Source organism: Eschrichtius robustus, chromosome 4, assembly GCF_028021215.1.
Source record: "Eschrichtius robustus isolate mEscRob2 chromosome 4, mEscRob2.pri, whole genome shotgun sequence".
Taxonomy (NCBI): domain Eukaryota; kingdom Metazoa; phylum Chordata; class Mammalia; order Artiodactyla; family Eschrichtiidae; genus Eschrichtius; species Eschrichtius robustus.
In genome coordinates, this window is record NC_090827.1 from 28273038 (window position 1) to 28293080 (window position 20043).

Below are 20043 nucleotides of genomic sequence, written 5' to 3' on the forward strand. Positions count from 1 at the left end.
GCTCTCTCAGCCCCATGACTTTTCAGCTTTGGAACCCAAGCCACCACTGGCTCCAGGGATGTGACGCCAGTTTGGGTCACTGCACCTGAAGCTATTTCAAAACCATTTATCTCTCTTTCTCTCTCTCTTTCTTTTTTGTAACTTAATTTTAATTGTATAATGGAGTATAGCTGACTTACAATGTGTGTTCTTCTTTTGAGTACAGCAACTTGAATCACTTATACAAAGACATCTATATATATATTTTTTCGGATCCTTACATATTCTTATATAACTTTTTTTGGTTCTTAGAATCTGTTGGGTCGAGTTCACTGAGCTATACAGTAGGTCCTTATGTATTATCTATTTTCTCTATATAAGAATATTTATGCTAATTTAAACCTCCCAATTTATGCCTCCCCCCCACTTGCCCTCTGGTAGCTGTAACATTGTTTTCTAAATCTTTGACTCTCTGTTTTGTAAGTTAGTTCGTTGTATCAATTTTTAGATTCTACCTATTAGTGATATCATATGATATTCCTCTTTCTCTTCCTTACTTACATGTCTTGGTATGAACGTATCTAGGTCCATCTGAGTTGCTGCAACTGGCCTGATTTCATTCATTTCATGGCTGAGTAATATTCCATTGTACATAAGTACCACATCTTCTTTATCCATATTTTCCATCCAAGGACATTTAGGTTGCTTCCAAGTCAAGGCTCTTGTAAACAGGGCTGCGTTAAACCCTGGGGTACCTGTGTCTTGTTGATTTATGGTTTTCCAAGACATACGTCCAGGAGTGGAAGTGCCATATGCTCTGTAGCTCTACTTTTTAGATTTTTAAGGAAACTCCATACTGTTCTCCAGAGTGGCTGAAAGCAATTTACATCAGTGGACCAGAGATCTCCTTTCTCCCCTCCCTCTCCAGCATTTCTTGTTTTCAGACACTGTGATGATGGCTATTCTGACTGGTGCGAGATGATACCTCTTTGAAGTGATGATTTGCATTTCCCACATATTTGGTTGGCCAAAAGGTGCGTTCGGCTTTTTCCATAATATGTTATGGAAAAACCGAATGCACCTTTTGGGCAACCCAATTATTGGCGATGTTGAGCAGCTTTTCATGTGCTTTTTCTTTTTAAAACCGTGTGAGGGGCTTCCCTGGTGGCGCAGTGGTTGAGAGTCTGCCTGCCAATGCAGGGGACACGGCTTCGGGCCCTGGTCTGGGAGGATCCCACATGCCGCGGAGCGGCTGGGCCCGTGAGCCACAGCTGCTGAGCCTGTGCGTCTGGAGCCTGTGCTCCGCAACAAGAGGGGCCGTGATAGTGGGGGGCCCGCGCACCACGATGAAGAGTGGCCCCCACTTGCCACATTTAGGGAAAGCCCTCGCACAGAAACGAAGACCCAACACAGCCATAAATATAAATAAATAAATAAATAAATAAATAAATAAATAAAAAAGAACAGCAAAACTTAAAAAAAAAAAAAAACCGTGTGAGTCAGATCTATTTCTTGAAATCTGGTTCCTGCAATTCTGCCTTGTTTTCAAGTCCTTTTCTATTACTTACCCTAAGACATTTTTCGAGTACAGGTGTCATTTACACACCTGCAGGCTTGTGAATTTCAGTGCCCCTAAGCCCCGGTTTTCAAGTTGTTGTTTCAGGAAACGGCCACAAGGCGGCAGGATTGCTTTAAGCCCCTCTCTGGTTAATGTGGCAACCTGAGCAGGGAAAGTTCCTTCCTGATTGAAAATTAGAGTGGCATGTGCCTGTCCACACACCCAAGGGCTTGGGTCTCATTCCTTCTCCCCTAGTTCCCGTCATGCCGATCCAACTGGTCCAATTCCAAGACATGCAGATCCGCCTTGAGGGTGCTGTCTTCCGCTGGTGGGACAAATCTAAAAATTTAAGGATATAGGTGGGAACCCCTATGCCAGCAAATGAGGGGACCAGATCTCTTCCAGCCCAGAGGTCCACCATCATTTCAGTGTCCGAGGCATATTTTAGCTGTGGGGGGGGCTCCCCTGGACCTGGAGATTTTGGACCCATATAGTGGGGACCAGGCAGTACAATCCAAGGGGGTCGCACTTGCTGGCTCTCCCTCCCCAGCTCCCTCGGCCCCTTGACGGTGCAGCCTTGGGACCTGAGCCAGCTCTTGCTCCGGGGATGTGAGGCCATGTTTCGTCACTGCGCCTGAACCAGTTTAGTAACCCTTTCTCTTTGTTTTTTTTTTATTAATTGTTAATCTATAATGGAGTATAGCTGATTTACAATGTTGTGTTTCTTTTTGTTGTACAGCAGCTGGAGTCACTTATACAGATACATCTATATATTCTTTTTTGGATTCTTTTTCCATTTACGAAATTATAGTGTGTTGGGTCGAGTTCCCTGTGCTCAACGGTAGGTCCTTATTGATTATCTATTTTCTCTACATAAGGGTATGGATGCGAATTAAAACCACCTAATTTTTGCCTCCCCCCAACCTTTCCTTTTGGTAGCCATAAGTTTATCTTCTGAGTCTGTCCCTCTGTGTCTGTTTTGTAAGTTCATTTGTATCAATTTTTAGATTCCACTTATAAGTGATATCACATGAAATTTACCTTCTCTGTCTGACTTATGTCACTTAGTGTGAGTGTTTCAAGGTCTATCTGAGTTGCTGCAGATGACCTTATTTCATTCATTTCATGGTTGAGTAATATTCCATTGTATATATGTACAGCATCTTGCTTATCCATTCATCCTTCGATGGACACTTTCGTTGCTTCCAAGTCTAGACTCTTGTAAACGGTGCTACAGTGAACGCTGGGGTACATGTGTCTTGTCGATTTCTGGCTTTCCCTGGATTTACGCCCAGCAGTGGAATTGCTGGATCCTCTGGTAGCTCTATTTTTCGATTTTTAAGGAACTTCCATACTGTTCTCAGAGGGCCTGTTAGCAAATTTTATTCCCAGCAACAATGTAACATGGTTCCCTTTTCTTCATGCTCTCCCCAGGTTTTCTTCTTTTGAGACTTTGTGGTGATGGTCGTTCTGACTGGTGAGAGGTGATACCTCATTGTAGTCTTCTTTGAATTAGCCTATAATTTCCAATATTGTGCAGCTTCTGGAGTACTTTTTAAAAAAATATCATTGTGAGGGAAATTTACATGTTGATATCTGGTTCCTGAAATTCTGCCTCGTTTTGAAGCTGTTTTCTATAACTAACCCCAAGACGCAGGTGTCATTTACAGCCTCAAGGGCCTTGTGAATATGCAGTGCCCCCAAGCACCAGTTTTCAAGTTGTTGTTTCAGGAAACGGCCACAAGGTGGCAGGATTTCTTCATGAACCCCTCTGGTAATTGGGGCCACCTGGAGCCTTAGAGAAAGTCCTTTTCCTGACTGGAAATGAGAGAGGAATGTGCCTGTCCAAACACCGAAGGGCTTGTGTCTCATTCCTTCTCCCCCCCCCCCCTTTTTATAGTTTGGATTGGCATGTCTCTAATAATTGGTAATGTTGAGCATTTTGCCATGTCCTTTTTTTTTTTAAGTGTGAGTAAAATTTACCTCTTGAAATCGTCTCCTTGAAAATTTGCCGTGTTTTGAATTTTTTTGTCAATTCCCAACCTCATGACACTTTTTGAAAGCAGATGTCATTTACAGCCCTGCAGTCCTTGTGAATATAAAGTGACCATTACCACTAGGTTTAAAGCTGCTGTTGTGGGAAACGGCCACAAAGGAGCAGGTTTTCTGCATTTCCCACTCTGGTTACTAGGGCAACAGAGCCTTCCTGGAAGTCGTGTTCCTAGGCTGTAAATTGGAGTGGAATGTGCCAGAACAACCCCCAAAATTTATATCTCATTACTTCTTGTTTGGTTTCTAATTTAATTTTTATTTTCTATCGGAGTAAATTTGATTACAATGTTGTGTTTGTTCTAGGTGTACAGAGTCTGGTTCACTTATACATATATATAAATTTATTCATCTAAGGATCCTGTTCCCATGTAGGTTACTAAAGAGTGTTGAGTAGACCTCCCTTGGAATATGGTAGGTCCTTCTGGATCTATGTACTTTATCTGTATTAGTATATGTATGTTAACCCCAACATGCTAATTTATCCATTCCTCCCACCTTTCCATTTGGTTAACATAATTTTGTTTTCTAAGTCTGTGAGTGTCTTTCTCGGTGGAAAGATGTTCATTGGTATCAATTTTTAGATAACACCTATAAATGATATCATAGGATATTTGTCTTTCTCTTTCTGACTTACTGCCATAGTATGATTATCTCTAGGTTCATCTATTTTGCTGTTAAGGGCAATGTTTCATTCTTTTTTGTGGCTAATGTTCTATTGTGTACATGTACCACCTCTTCTTTGTCCATTCATCTGTTGATGGACATTTTGGTTGCTTCCATGTCTTGGCTATTGTAAATATTGCTGCAGTGGACGCTTGGATGCCTGTGTCTTTTCGATTCTGGTCTTCTCTGGTTATAGGCCCAGTGGTTGGTCTGCTGGATCATATGGTAGCTCAATTTTTACCTTTTAAGGCATCTCCATTCTGTTCTCATTAGTGTCTCTTACCAGTTAATGTCCCACCAACAGCATAGAGGATATGCATTTCTCCAAAACAATTTCAGCATTTATTGTTTGTAGATTTTTGCAGATGACCATGCTTACTGATGTGAGGTGAAAGTTTTTTGGTAGTTTTCATTTGCATGTCTCTACTAATTCGTGATGTTGAGCATTTTTCAATGTCTTTTTTAAAAAAAGAAAATGAGAAAAATTTGCCTTTTGAAATTGTCCTTTTGAAAATTTGCCCTGTTTTGAATTTTTTTGTGGATTCCAGACCGTAGGACCTTTTTTGAGGTCAGGTGTCATTTACAGCCTTGCAATCTTTGTGAATATTATGTGAACATTAGCACTGTTTTTAAAGCTGCTGTTGCAGGAAAAGGCCACAGGGTGGCAGGATTTCTACATTCCCAATTCTGGTTACTAGGGCAACAGAGCCTTCCTGGAAGTTGTGTTCCTAGGTTGTCATTTAGAGTAGAATGTGCCAGGACAAACCCCCAAAAGCTTATGTCTCATTACTTCTTTGTATTTTTTAATTTAATTTTGATTTTCTATCGGAGTAAATTTGACTACAATGTTGTGTTTGTTCTAGGTATACAGAATCTGGTTCATTTATACATATACATATACATATACATATATCTATTCATCCTTGGATCGTGTATCCATATAAGTTATTACAGAGTGTTGAGTAGACCTCCCTTGGTACGTGGAGGTCTTTGCTGATTATATATGTTTTAGTACATGTATGTTAATACCGGTATCCTATTTACCCATTCCTCCCACCTTTCCTTCTGGTTAACCATCAGTTTGTCTTCTAAGTCTGTGAGTGTCTTTCTCTGTGGAAATATGTTTATTGTTATCTATTTTTAGATAAACCTATAAATGATGTCATAGGATATTTGTCTTTCTCTTTCTGAGTTACTTCACATAGTATGATTATCTCTTGGCTCATCTACTGTGCTGCAATGGACACTGTTTCATTCTTCTCTGTGGCTAATATTCCATTGTGTACATGTACCACTTCTTCTGTGTCCGTTCATGTGTTGATGAACATTTTGGTTAGTTCCATGTCTTGATTATTGTAAATCTTTCTGCAGTGGACGTTTGTGTGCCTGTGCCTTTTCAGTTGTGCTCTTCTCATGTTATAGGCCCAGGAGTGGGTTGGCAGGATCATATGGCAGCTCAATTTTAACCTTTTCATGGCACTTCCATTTTACTTTCATTAGTGGCTCTTACAGTCTACATCCCACCAACATCATCTAGGGTACTCATTTCTCTGCAACCCCTTCAGCATTTACTGTTTGTAGGCTTTTTGCTGATGGCCATTCTGACTGGTGTGAGGTGATACGTTTTTGTAGTTTGGATTTGCATGTCTCTAATAATTCGTGATGTTGAGCATTTTTCCATGTTATTTTTATTTCTTTAAAAAATACAAGAAAAAAATTTACCTCTTGAAAGTTTGCCCTGTTTTGAAATTTTTTGTCAGTTCCTGTCCCCAGGACATTTTTGATGGGCAGGTGTCATTTACAGCCGTGGAGGCCTTGTGAATATTAAGCAACGATTAGCACTGTATTGAAATCTGCTGTCACAGAAAAGGCCAAAAATTGGCATGATTTCTACATTCCCAAATCCTTTTTACCAGGGCAACAGAGCCTTCCTTGAAGTTGTGTTCCTAGGTTGTAAATTAGAGTGGAATGTTCCAGGGCAAGCCCACAAAGCTTATGTCTCATAACTTCTTGTTTGTTTTTTTTAATTTAATTTTTATTATTTACAGAGTAAATGTGATTACAAAGACAAAGGCAAACAAAATGTCCATGGCCACATGAATGGATAAAGAAGTAATACATGTACGCAATGGAATACGACATAGCCATGTGAAAGAATGAAAGAATGCTATTTGCAGGAACATAGATAGACTTGGAGATAACCATACTTAGTAAAGTATGTCAGAATCAGATAGACTAACGTCATATGATATCACTTATAGGTGGAATCTAAAAATACATACCACTGAACAAATTGAGAACAGAGAAACAGAGTCAGGGACTTAGAAAAAAAACATATACACTGTATATATATATATATATATATATATATATATATATATATATATATATATATATATATATATATATATATATATATATATATATAAAGGCCATGAAAACATGCTCAACATAGCAATTATCAGAGACATGCAAATAAAAACTACCACAAGGGGTCACCTTGCACCGGTCTCAAAGGCCATCATCAAAAATTGACAATGAATAAATGGTGGAGAAGGCATGGAGAAAAGGAAATCCATTTATGGTGTTGGTGGGCTTTAAATGGTAACAACCACTATAGAGAACATCATGGAAGTGCCGTTAAAAGGTAAAAATAGAGCTACCGCATGATCCAGCTGTGCTACCCCTGAGAGTATATGTGGAAAAAGCAGAATTCGAAAAGACTCCTGCATCCAAGCGTGCACTGCAGCACCATTCACAATACCCAAGATGTGGAGACATAAAAAATGTCCATGGACCGATGAACAGATAAAAAAAGTGATACATGTACACAATGGAATATGACTCAGCCATGTAAAAGAATGACATTTACAGGAATATAGATTAAGCTAGAGATAATCATACATAGTAAAGTAAGTCACAATCAGATAGACAAATAGTATATGATATCAGTTATAGGCAGAATCTAAAATACACACCATTGATATTATTGAGAAAACATTAGCAGACTCAGGGAGTTAAAATACACACATATGGTTACCAAAGGGGACAGAAGGGGTCAAGGGATCAATTACAAAGATGGGATTAACAAATACAAACTATTTCGTATAAAACAGATAATCAACAAGGATCTATGTATACCAAGGAAAGGCTATCAAGACTCTCTAATAACCTACATGGGAAAAGAAGCCAAACATGCATAGATATATGTATATGTGTAACAGAAAATGATTCTGTAAACATACACAACATTGTATATCAACGTTATTCCAATAAAAAATAAAAATCTAATTAAAAAGTGGTAATGAGATGCAAGATTTGGGGGTTTGTTCTGGCACATTCCTCTCTAATTTACAAGCCCCAAATAGGATTTCCCCTAAGGCTCTGTTTGTCGGGGTAACCAGAGTTGGTCCTGAGGAAATCCTGCACCTTATGACCATCTCCCGGAAATGGAACCTCAAAACGATTGCTTATGGGTACTTAATATTCACAAGGACTGCTGGGCTCTAAATGATATCTGCCCTCAAAAAATGTTCAGGGGCAAGTGTTCGAAAATAACTGAAGACAGGGTAGACTTTCAAGAAGGCAATTTCAACAGGTAAATTGTACTCACGCTGATTATGAAGAAAAAGAGCCCATAAAAACATGCTCAAGAAGCAATGAACAGAGAGGTGCAAATCAAAACTACAACGAGGGATCACCTTGCACCAGTCTAAAACCCCATCACCAAAATTTACAATGAATAAATGGTGGAGAGGGCATGGAGAATAGGAAATCCAATTATGGTGCTGGTGGGATGTAAATGGCAACAGTCACTATAGAGAACATTATGGAAGTGCCTTTGAAAGGTAAGAATAGAAATACCACATGATACAACAATGCTACCCCTGAGAGTATATGTGGAAAAAACCAGAATTCGAAAAGACACATGCACCCAAGCATTCACTGCAGCACCATTCACAATACCCAAGATGTGGAGACATACAAAATGTCTATGGACAGATGAACAGAAAAAAAGAAGTGATACGTGTAAGCAGTGGAATATGATTCAGCCATGTAAATGAATAAATTATGCCATTTTCAGGAACATAGATAAACCTAGAGGTAATCATACTAAATAAATAAGTCAGAATCAGAAAGACTAATATCATATGATATCACTTATAGTTGGAATCTAAAAATACACACCACTGAACAAATTTAGAACACATAGATGCACTCAGGGATTTAAAAAACAAACATATGGTTATCAAGGGGAGAGAAGGGGTCAAGGGATAAAATAGGACATTGGAATGAACAAATACAAACTATTTTATATAAAACAGATATTCAGCAAGGATCTCTGTATACCAAGGAAGGGCTATCAACACTCTCTAATAACCTACAGGGGAAAAGAAGCTAAAGATTCATAGACGTATGTATGACTTAGAAATGTGCTCTGTGCCTGCAACACAGCACTGTATATCAATGTTACTCCAGTAAAAAATAAAAATTAACCTAAATAAAAAATGGTAATGAGACACAAGATTTGAGGGTTTATTCTGGCACATTCCACTCAAATTTACAAGCTCCAAACAGGATTACCCTTAAGGTTCTCCTTGCCAGAATAATGAGTGTTGGGCCCAATGAAATCCTGCTGCCTTGTGGCCCTTTCCTGCAAAAGCAACCTCAAAACAATTGCTTATGGTCACTTACTATTCACAAGGACTACTGGGCTTTAAATGATACTTGCTCTCAAAAAAATGTCCAGGGTTAAGTGTTTGAAAATAATTGAAAACAGGGCAGACTTTCAAGAGGCAGTTTCAGCAGGTAAATTCTATTCACACTGTTTATGAGGAAAAACAGCCCATAAAAACATGCTCAAAATAGCAAATAGCATAGACATGCAGGTCAAAACTACAATGAGGGATAACCTTGCATCGGTCTAAAATGCCATCACCAAAATTTACAATGAATAAATGGTGGAGAGGGCATGGAGAAAAGGAAAGCCATTTATGGTGCTGGTGGTATGTAAATGGTAACAGCCACTGTAGAGCACATTATGGAAGTGCCTTTAAAGGGTAAAGATAGAGCTACCACATGATCCAGCAGTGCTACCCCTAAGAGTATATGCGGAAAAACCAGAATTTGAAAAGGCACGTGCACCCAAGTGTGCACTGCAACATCATTCACAATACCCAAGATGTGGAGACACACAAAATGTCCATGGACAGATGCATAGATAAAAAGAAATGACACCTGTATGCAACAGAATATGATTCAGCCATGTAAATGAATAAATTATGCCATTTGCTGGAGCATAGATAAACCTAGAGGTAATCATACTAAATAAATAAGTCAGAATCAGAAAGACTAATATCATATGATACAACATATAGTTGGAATCTAAAAATACACACCATTTAGCAAATTGAGAACACATACACAGGCTCAGGGACTTAGAAAACAAACATAGGGTTAACAAAGGGGACAGAAGGAGTCAAGGGATAAATAAGGAGGTTGGGATTAACAAATGTAAACTATTTCTTATAAAACAGATATTCAACATGGATCTATGTATACCAAGGAAGGGCTACCAACACTCTCTAATAACCTATATGGGAAAAGAAACCGAAGATGCATAGATATGTATATGTATATGTATAACAAATTCTCTATACCTGCAACAAACACAACATTGTATATCAATGTTTCTCCAATAAAAGATAAAAATTAATCTAATTTAAAAAGTGGTAATGAAATGCAAGCTTTGGGGGTTTGTTCTGGCACATTCCACTCCAATTTTCCATCTCCAGACAGGATTTCCCTTAAGGTTCTTTTTGCCAGAGTAAGGAGTGTTGGGACCTAGGAAATCCTGTGCCTTGTGGACGTATCCTGCATAAGGAACCTCAAAACAATTGCTTATTGGCACTTAATATTCACAAAGACTGCTGGGCTTTAAATGATACCTGCCCTCAAAAAAATGTCCAGGGGTAATTGTTCAAAAATATTGAAAACAGGGCTCACTTTCAAAAAGGCAATTTCAGCAGGTAAATTCTGCTCACATTGATTATGAAGAAAACAGCCCATAAAAACATGCTCAACATAGCAATTAGCAGAGACATACAAATCAAAACTTCAATGAGGGATCACCTTGCACCAGTCTAAAATGCTATCACCAAAATTTACAATGAATAAATGGTGGAGAGGGCATGGAGAAAAGGAAATCCATTTATGGTGTTGGTGGGCTTTAAATGGTAACAGGCACTATAGAGAACATTGTGGAAGTGCCGTTAAAAGGTAAAAATAGAGCTACCGCATGATCCAGCAGTGCTACCCCTAAGAGTATACGCGGAAACAAAGATAATTCGAAAAGACTCACACACCGAAGAGTGCACTGCAGCACCGTTCACAATACCCAAGACGTGGAGACATACAACATGTCCATGGACAGATGAACAGATAAAAAAAGTGATACATGTACACAATGGAATATGACTCTGCCATGTAAAAGAATGAAATTATGACATTTGCAGGAACATAGATTAACCTAGAGATAATCATAGTAAGTAAAGTAAGTCAGAATCAGAAAGACAAATAGTGTATTATATCCCTTATAAGTGGCATCTAAAAATACACACCACTGAAATTATGGAGAAAAAATCAACAGACTCAGGGACTTAGAAACCAACATATGATTATCAAAGGAGACACAAGGGGTCAAGGTATAAATTACAAAGATGGGATTAACAAATACAAACTATTTCATATAACACAGATATTCAACAAGGATCTATGTATACCAAGGAAGGGCTATCAACACTCTCTAATAACCTACGGGGGAAAAGAAGCTGAGCATGCCTATATATATATGTATATGTATAACTGAAAATGATTCTGTAAACCTTCAACATATGCAACATTGTATATCAATGTTACTCCAATAAAAATAAAAATTAATCTAATTAAAAAACTGGCAATGAGACACAAGATTTGGAGGTTTGTTCTGGCACATTCCACTCTAATTTACAAGCAACAAACAGGATTTCCCAAAAGGCTCTGTTGGCCGGCATAACAAAGTTTGGCCCATGGAAATCCTGCAGCCTTGTGGCCATTTCCCACAAGAGAAACCTCAAAACAATTGCTTATGGGTACTTAATATTCAAAAGGACTGCTGGGCTCTAAATGATACCTGCCATCAAAAAATGTCCAGGAGTAAGTGCTCGAAAATAATTGAAAACAGGACAGACTTTCAAGAAGGCAATTTCAACAGGTAAATTCTACTCACACTGATTATGAAGAAAAACAGCCCATAAAAACATGGTCAACATAGCAATTAGCAGAGACATGCAAATCAAAACTTCAATGAGGGATCACCTTGCACTGGTCTAAAACGCCATCACCAAAATTTACAGTGAATAAATGGTGGAGAGGGCATGGAGAAAAGGAAATCCTTTTATGGTGCTGCTGGGATGTAAATGGTAACAGCCACTACAGAGAAGTTTAAGGAAGTGCCTTAAAAGGTAAAAACAGAGCTACCACATGATCCAGCAGTGCTACCCCTAAGAGTATATGTGGAAAAAAACAGAATTGAAAAGACACATGCACTGTGCACTGCGGCACCATTTACAATACTCAAGATGTGGAGACACACAAAATGTCCATGGACACACAAAATGTCCAATGAACAGATAAATAGAAGTGATACATGTAAGCAGTGGAATATGATTCAGCCATGTAAATGAATGAAATAATGCCATTTGCAGGAACATAGATAAACCTAGAGATAATCATATTAGGTAAGGTAAGTCAGAATCAGAAAGATAAGTATTATATGATATCACTTATAGGTGGAGTCTAAAAATACACACCATTAAAATAATTGAGAACACATAAACTCTCTCAGGGACTTAAAAAAAAGAAACAACCTAAGTTTACCAAAGTGTAAAGAAGTGGGCAAGGGATAAATTCTGAAGATTGGATTGAAAACACAAACTCTTTCATATAAAATAGATACTCAGCCAGGACCTATATATACCAAGGGATGTCTATCAACACTCTCTAATAACCTATATGAAAAAAGGATCCAAAGATGATTAGATATATGTGTATGTATAAATGAGAATGTTTTTGTACACCTGCAAACCAAACAACATTGTATATCAATGTTACTCCAATAAAAAATAGAAATTAATTTAATAGATAGAAGACCTAACTAGACACAAGCTACTGGGTGTTTTTTCTGGAAATTTCCACTCCAATTACAACCTCAAAATAGGACTTCTACTAAGGCTCTGGTTGCCGGACTCACCAGAGTTATGCGTGAAGAAATCCTGCTGCCTTGTGGACATTTCTGGCAACAGCAACCTGAAAACCGTTGCTTATGGGTACTTAATATTCACAAGGACTGCTGGGCTCTAAATTATACCTACCCTCAAAAAATTTCCAGTGGCATATAATCGAAAATAATTAAAAACAGGGCAAACTGTCAAGAAGAAAATATCAACAAATAAATACAACTCACTCCATTTTTTAAAAAAGCACATGAAATGATGCTCATCATGGCAAATTATTAGAGACTCGCCAATCAAAACTACAAAGAGGGGGCTTCCCTGGTGGCGCAGTGGTTGAGAGTCTGCCTGCTAATGCAGGGGACACGGGTTTGAGCCCTGGTCTGGGAAGATCCCACATGCCACGGAGGAACTAGGCCTGTGAGCCACAACTACTGAGCCTGCGCATCTGGAGCCTGTGCTCCGCAACAAGAGAGGCCACGATAGTGAGAGGCCCGCGCACCGTGATGAAGAATGACCCCCGCTTGCCACAACTAGAGAAAGCCCTCGCACAGAAACGAAGACCCAACACAGCCAAAAATAAATAAATAAATTAATTAATTTAAAAAAAAAACTACAAAGAGACACCCCCATGCACATGTCAAAATGGCCATTATCTCAAAGACTACAGACAATAAGTGCTAGAGTGAGGGTTAAGAAAAGGAGACCTTCCTGTGGTGCTGGTGGGATGTAATTTGTAACAGCTGCTATAGAGAACATTATAGACGTGGCTTTAAAAGGTAAAAATAGAGCTACCGTATGATCCAGCATTCCCACTTTTATGAGTATAGGTTTGAAAACCAGAATTGAAAAAGACACATGCACCCAAACGGGCACTGCAACACTATTTACAAGAGCCAAGACGTGGAAGCAAGCAACATGTCCATCAACAGATGAATGGATAAAGAAGTGATATGTGTACACAGGGAATATGACTCAGCCATGAAAAAAATGAAATAATGCCATTTGCAGTCACCTATGGACCTAGAGATAATCTTAGTAAGTTAAGTGAGTCAGAAAGAGAAAGACAAATATCCTAAGATGTCACTTACAGGTAGAACCTATAAATTCATACAAATTAACAATTAACAAAATAGACACAGACTCACAGACTTAGAAAACCAACTTCTGATTATCAAAAAGGAAAGGTAGGGAGAGGGATAAATTAGGAGGTTGGGAGTAACAGATACACACTAATATATGTCAAACAGATAATCAAGAAGGACCTACTGAAGAGCACAAGGAACTCTGCTGAAAACACTCTCATAACCTATATGGGAAAAGAACCTGAAAAAGAACAGATATACGTCTATGTATAACTAAATCAAGGTTCTGTACACATAAAACAAACACAACATTGGAAATCAACTCTACTTCAATATAAAATAACAATGAAATTACAAAAAAGAAAAACGTTGGGCCTGAAGAAATGCTGCCTCCTGGTGGCCGTTATCTGTTAACACCAACTTTAAAATGTACTGATGGGCACTTAATATTCACAAGGCCTGCTGGGCTGTAAGTGAAAAAACACCTGCCCTCAAGAAATGTCCTGGAGTAGGTCATCGAAAAAGAATTCAAAACAGGGCAGATGTTCAAGAAGACAAATGCAAGAGGTAACTTGTACTCACACTGTTTTAAAAAAAATCACCTGAAAAGATTTCAACATCACTAAATATTAGAGAAGTGGAAGTCAAAACTACAACGAGGTATCACCTCACACTGGTCAGAATGGCCATCGTCAAAAAGTCTACAAACAAGAAATGCTGGAGAAAGTGTGGAGAAAAGGGAACCCTCTTACACTGTTGCTGGTAATGTATGTAAATTGGTAAAAGCCACTGTGGCAGACAGCATGGAGTTTCCTTAAACAATTAAAAAGAGAATGAAATTAGAATACTCCCTAACACCATACACAAAAATAAACTCCAAATAGATTAAAGACCTAAATGTAAGGACGGATACTATAAAACTCTTGAGGAAAATATAGGCAGACCAGGCTTTGACATAAATCGCAGCAAGTTCTTTTATGATACACCTCTTAGAATAATGAAAAATAAAACAAAAATAAACAAATGGGACCAAATTAACCTTCAAACGTTTTCCTTTTGCAAAGGAAATCATAAATGAAAAAAAAAGAGACAACACTCAGAATGGGAAAAAATATTTGCAAACGAAGATACCCACAAGGAATTCATCTCTGAAACATACAAACAGCTCAAGCAGCTCAATATCAAGAAAACAAACAACCCAATAAAAAAATGGGCCAAAGATGTAAATGGACATTTCTCCAAAGAAGGCATACAGATGGCCAGAAAGCACATGAAAAAAATGCTCAGCATCACTAATTATTAGAGAAATGCAAATCAAAAGTCCAGTGAGGTATCATTTCACACCAGTCAAAATGGTCATCATCAAAAAATCTACAACAACAGATGCTGGAGTGGGTGTGGAGAGAAGGGAACCCTCCTACACTATTGGTGGGAATGTAAATCGGTGCATCCACTATGCAGAACAGTATGGAGGTTCTTTAAGAAACTAAATATAGAAGTACCACGTGACCCATCAAAACCATGCCTGAGCACAGATTCAGAGAAAATCAAAATTTTAAAAGACACCTGCACCACCACGATCATGGCAGCACTAGGTACAATAGCCAAGACACAAAAGCAACCTAAGTGTAGAAGGACAGATGAATGGATAAAGAAGATGTGGTATACAAACACAATGGAATATTACTCAGCCATAAAAAAGCATGAAATATTGCCATTTCTAACCACATGGAAGGAAGTAGAGATGATCATACTAAGTGAAGTAAGTCAAAAAGGGAAAGACAAGTATCATATGAATCACTTCTAGGTGGAATCTAAAAATGGATACAAATGAATTTCTTCACAAACAGAGACAACCTTACAGACTTAGAAAGGAAACTTATGGTTACCAAAAGGGAAAGGTGGTGGGCTGGGAGAAATTAGCAGTTTTTGATTAACATATACACAGTTCTATTTATAAAATAATCAACAAGGACCCACTGTGTAACACAAGGAACCCTACTCGACACTTTGTAATAACTGATAATGGAAAAGAACCCAAAAAAGAACATACATACATCTATATACAAGTGAATCAGGTTGGTGTACACCTAAAAAAAGCCACACAACCTAAATACTCCAATTCAAAATAAACATTAAAAAAAAAGAAAGAAAAAGATATGCTGACTATTCCCCTCAGTCCTTGGCGACCTGGGCTGGTGTCACATCCCTGGAGCCTGAGGAGGCTTGGGTCCCAAAGCTGGACTGTCACGGGGCTGAGGGAGCTGAGGAGGATGTGCCAGCCAATGAGCCCCCCCGATGGACCTGGAGTGCCTGTTCCCCTCTGCGTGAGCCCACAATCCCCAGATCCAGGCGGGCCCTTCTACAGCGAAAGCAAGCCTGGTGCACCCAAAGGATGGTGGAGCCTCGGGGCTGGAAGAGCTTTAAAAAGTATCCTGGGATCCGTGTCTCCTGGTGGTGCGGTTCCCACCTCCAGCCTACTTCCTCAGGGTCGCCCCACCTACGAATGACAGCACCCTCAGCAGAGTGGTGTTTCCAGAGCTGGGATGTGTCCCGGGGATAAAGGGTAATGGGGGAGAAGCAATGAGACACAAGCCTTGGGTGTTTCTTCAGGCACATTCCACTCTAATTGACAACCCTGGAAGAGGACTTTCCCTGAGGCTCCGATTGCCCAAGTAATCAGAGTTGGGCATGAAGAAATGCCCAATGCTGCTGCCTTGTGGCCGTTTCCCATAACAACAACTTAAAAACCGGTGCTGATGGGCACTTAATCTTCGCAAGGCCTGCAGGGCTCGAAATGACACCGGCCCTCAAGAAATGCCCTGGGGTAGATCATCGGAAAAGAATTCAAAACAGGGCCAACTTCCAAGAAGCCAATTACAAGAGGTAAATTTTACTCACACTGTATAAAAAATAAGCACATGGAAAGATACCCAACATCACTAATTATGAAAGAAATGCAAATCAAAACTACAATGAGGTATCACCTCACACAGGTCAGAATGGCCATCATCAAAAAATCTACAAGGAATAAGCGCTGGACAGGGCGTGGGGAAAAGGGAACCCTCCTACACTTTTGGTGTGGGTGCAAACTGGTGCAGCCACTGTGGAGAACAGTATGGAGGTTCCTTAAAAACCAAAACACAGAGTTGCCATTGGATCTGGCAATCCCACTGCCGGGCTTAAATCCAGAGAAAATCGTAATTCGAAGGGAAACATGCACCCCTATTTTCAGGGCAGCACTATTTACAATAGCCAAGACAGAGAAACCACCAAATTGTCCATTGACAGAAAAATGAAGATGTTTTACAGATATACAATGGAATATTACTCAGTCCCTGAGGTGGGTGGAGCCAGGATGTGGGTGTCTGGGCCTCTGACCAGTAGGAGAGAGCAGGGAGGAAGACCAGTCCTGAGGGCAGGGGTTCCCTGAAGTCTGTGAGCCCCGGTGCCCTGATGGGATTCATTCCCAGTGGGGACATGAGCAGGGCCTACAGGGGTTCTGTTTTCCACCCGGGCCCCTTTCATGAAGCCATGGCAGAGCTGGGACCAGAAGTCTCCTGGCGGTGTTTCAAACTGTCATAGCAGTTTCGCAAAGGAACAAGAGAATGAAGCTGAGCCCCTGATAGCCACTCATTTCTGGGTCTGGGTTGCTTCTATCAGGACCGCCGTCACCTGCACATAGTCTGCTATGACCCACCTACTTCCGCCTGGCCTTTCCTCTTCCTCCCTGCGATGATTCCAGTGACGTTTCCAACCTGGACCCCTCTCCCAGGCCAGACGCCTCTGTCCAGCCATTGCACCCCCATCTCACCTTGGGGGCTAACAGGCCCCTCAGAGGGCTGGAATCCTGCAGCTCCCCAGCCCAGGAGGTGCCCCTGGTTGCTGAGTCCAGACACCTGCTGTAACCGAGCAGGACCCTCTGGGGCCTTCCCAGGACAGACCCCTCCTTCATATCCGCTGTTGTAACTCCTCTCTGAAGTACCTGGATAATAGTATCTGATGCACTCTTCCTGAACTGTTTTACAGACACTAAAACCACCAACAAATGGAAGAAATTAACTACTTGATGATCATGAACACGTAGCCCCAGAGCTACTGGTGCCTAAGAATTTATAAAGTTAACGGCCCTGTTACCTCACCATCAGCCAGAGAATTGTGCACCAGCTGATCACATACCCTGCAACTCCCTTCCCTCACCTGGCCTTTAAAATTGCTTTGCTGAAACCCTTCAGGGAGTTTGGGGTTTTAAAAGCATAAGCCACCTGTCCTGCTTGTATTGGCACTTTTACAATTAATGCTGCACTTTCCTTCACCACACCCCGGTGTCAGTAGACTGGCTTTACCACACATGGGCACGTGGAATCGAGTTTGGTTTGGTAACACTGGGGCCTCCCAGGCTCCCACTCTCCTTGTGCTCCAGTGACTGTCAGCTCGTCCTCCAGAGTCTGTGGCCAGTCCCCAGGCTAATTCCCCTCTACACCCACAGCCCTGGCCCAAGCCCGATCTTGTGCCAGGTTCCTCAATCAGGCCCTGACAAAGTTCCCTGCCCCCCGGTGCATCTCACATCCCACCCCAACGTGGTCTTTCTGAAGCATAAATGAGACTGTGACTCTCTCCCTCCTGTGATCTCCCCAAAGATTTTCCCTCATTTGCTGGGGTGTCTGGTGAGAGAGACATATGCCAAGGCCCTGATAGTCCCTGGTATCCCTACTAGGCTGCTGGCTCCTGGGTTCCCTGACAATGAGCACCTCAGCAGGCCAGGCAACACAGTACAAAATTCCAGAACTGCTCACCTCAGGAGGGGGCTGGCACTGCCGCTGCGTGATCAAAGAGAGCAGAGAAGGGTTCCCCAGCTGAGACACAAACACTGCAGGAGTGGCCTCTCCCTGGGCCATTGCATGATCCCTGTGTGACTTGAGGGAAGGAGGGACCAAGGCACATGTCGGTTCCTAAGCAGGATGGTGTGGGCTCAGTCGTGTCCCCCAAAATTCATATGCTGAATCCCTAACCCCCAGGACCCCAGGATGTGGCTGTATTTGGAGATGGAGTTTTTAAAGAGGAGATCAATAATGTTAAAACAGATGCATTTATTGCACTTACTTCACCTTCTAACACAATGTTAATGCTTTCATGATGAACACTATTTATGCAAATACCAAATGTTTCAAGCTGATGTGTTTGAAAATATAGTGACGGGCAGCCTCCAGTAATGAGAAACGATCATGAATATGCACAAATGATTCCATCTGTATTTTAACTTGCTCCAGTCTTATAGTATCCAAGCATAGTATCTGATGTATTCATAAAATAACAATTTTTGAAATAATGGAGGAGGAATTATGCTTGTAGGCAGTGGCTAAGGATTGCTACCATGTTGGTAATTATCCTCACCTCTGTTAGCTTAAGAAAGAAAAACAAAAAAACAAGCCTGATGATTATAGTTGTTGTTTTGTCAGAGTTAAGGGAGTGGGTAGGAGACGTGAGCTGTTGTCCCTGTAGGATTTTGAACCACAGAATGGAATGGAATGTAAAACAGATGGTAACCTCTATTTAAATTTTATGCACACTACCCAAAAACTGTCTTCACTGAAAATCATATAGTGTCCTCTTTTCCCCACTCAAAATTCCACACCCTCCCCTTTCAATCCATCATCTACTCCAACTTCATCTCAATAAGATTTAATTGAGTAACCTTATTGCTCTTCACCTAAACGTTATATACTGTCACTGTCAATGTGTTCTTAAGTGTTTCATGCCTTAACTGAAGTATGTCCCCTTCCTTGAGAATTACTTTATATGTAACCCTACCCAGTGGTGACTATTCACTCACCCCATATGCACTTCACCTTTGTTTGCTGTGCTTGATGTTCTGTTTGTTCGTTGGTATAAGGTCCAGATCTATACTCACTAATCTTGTAGATCTTGTAGATATTCTGCGCTTTGAGGCATGTGTCCTTGTGCTATACTACCCAACATTCCTCTTCCTGCTATTATCTGTAGCATGTCAGCATCTAACTCCGGTATTCCTCTCACCCCATTTATTGCCAATATTCTGGGTGACCCCACTTTCCATATAGGTGAGCATCCTAACATTCAGCCTCTCTGTTCTTTAATATCTTCATCTCCAATGATTTTTCCCCCTCCTTCCTCAGCCACATAATCCTACCTCATAAGGTAAGTCTTGTTCCACCTGATAGGACTCCTACCACTCACCTTTGCTCTCTAGACCAAACTTCTCAGCTCCCTTGTGAATTACTTCCATCCATACATTCTTTTGATCCCACGCGAATCTCCACTTTTCCGTATTTCCATATCTCCATCCATTGCCCTCATCATTTACCCCTCCATATTCAGTCTTTGCTCCATGGCTCATTATTTTAATAACTCTCATGCCAATATGCTAAACCTCGTTCACTTTTTTATTCTCATTGCA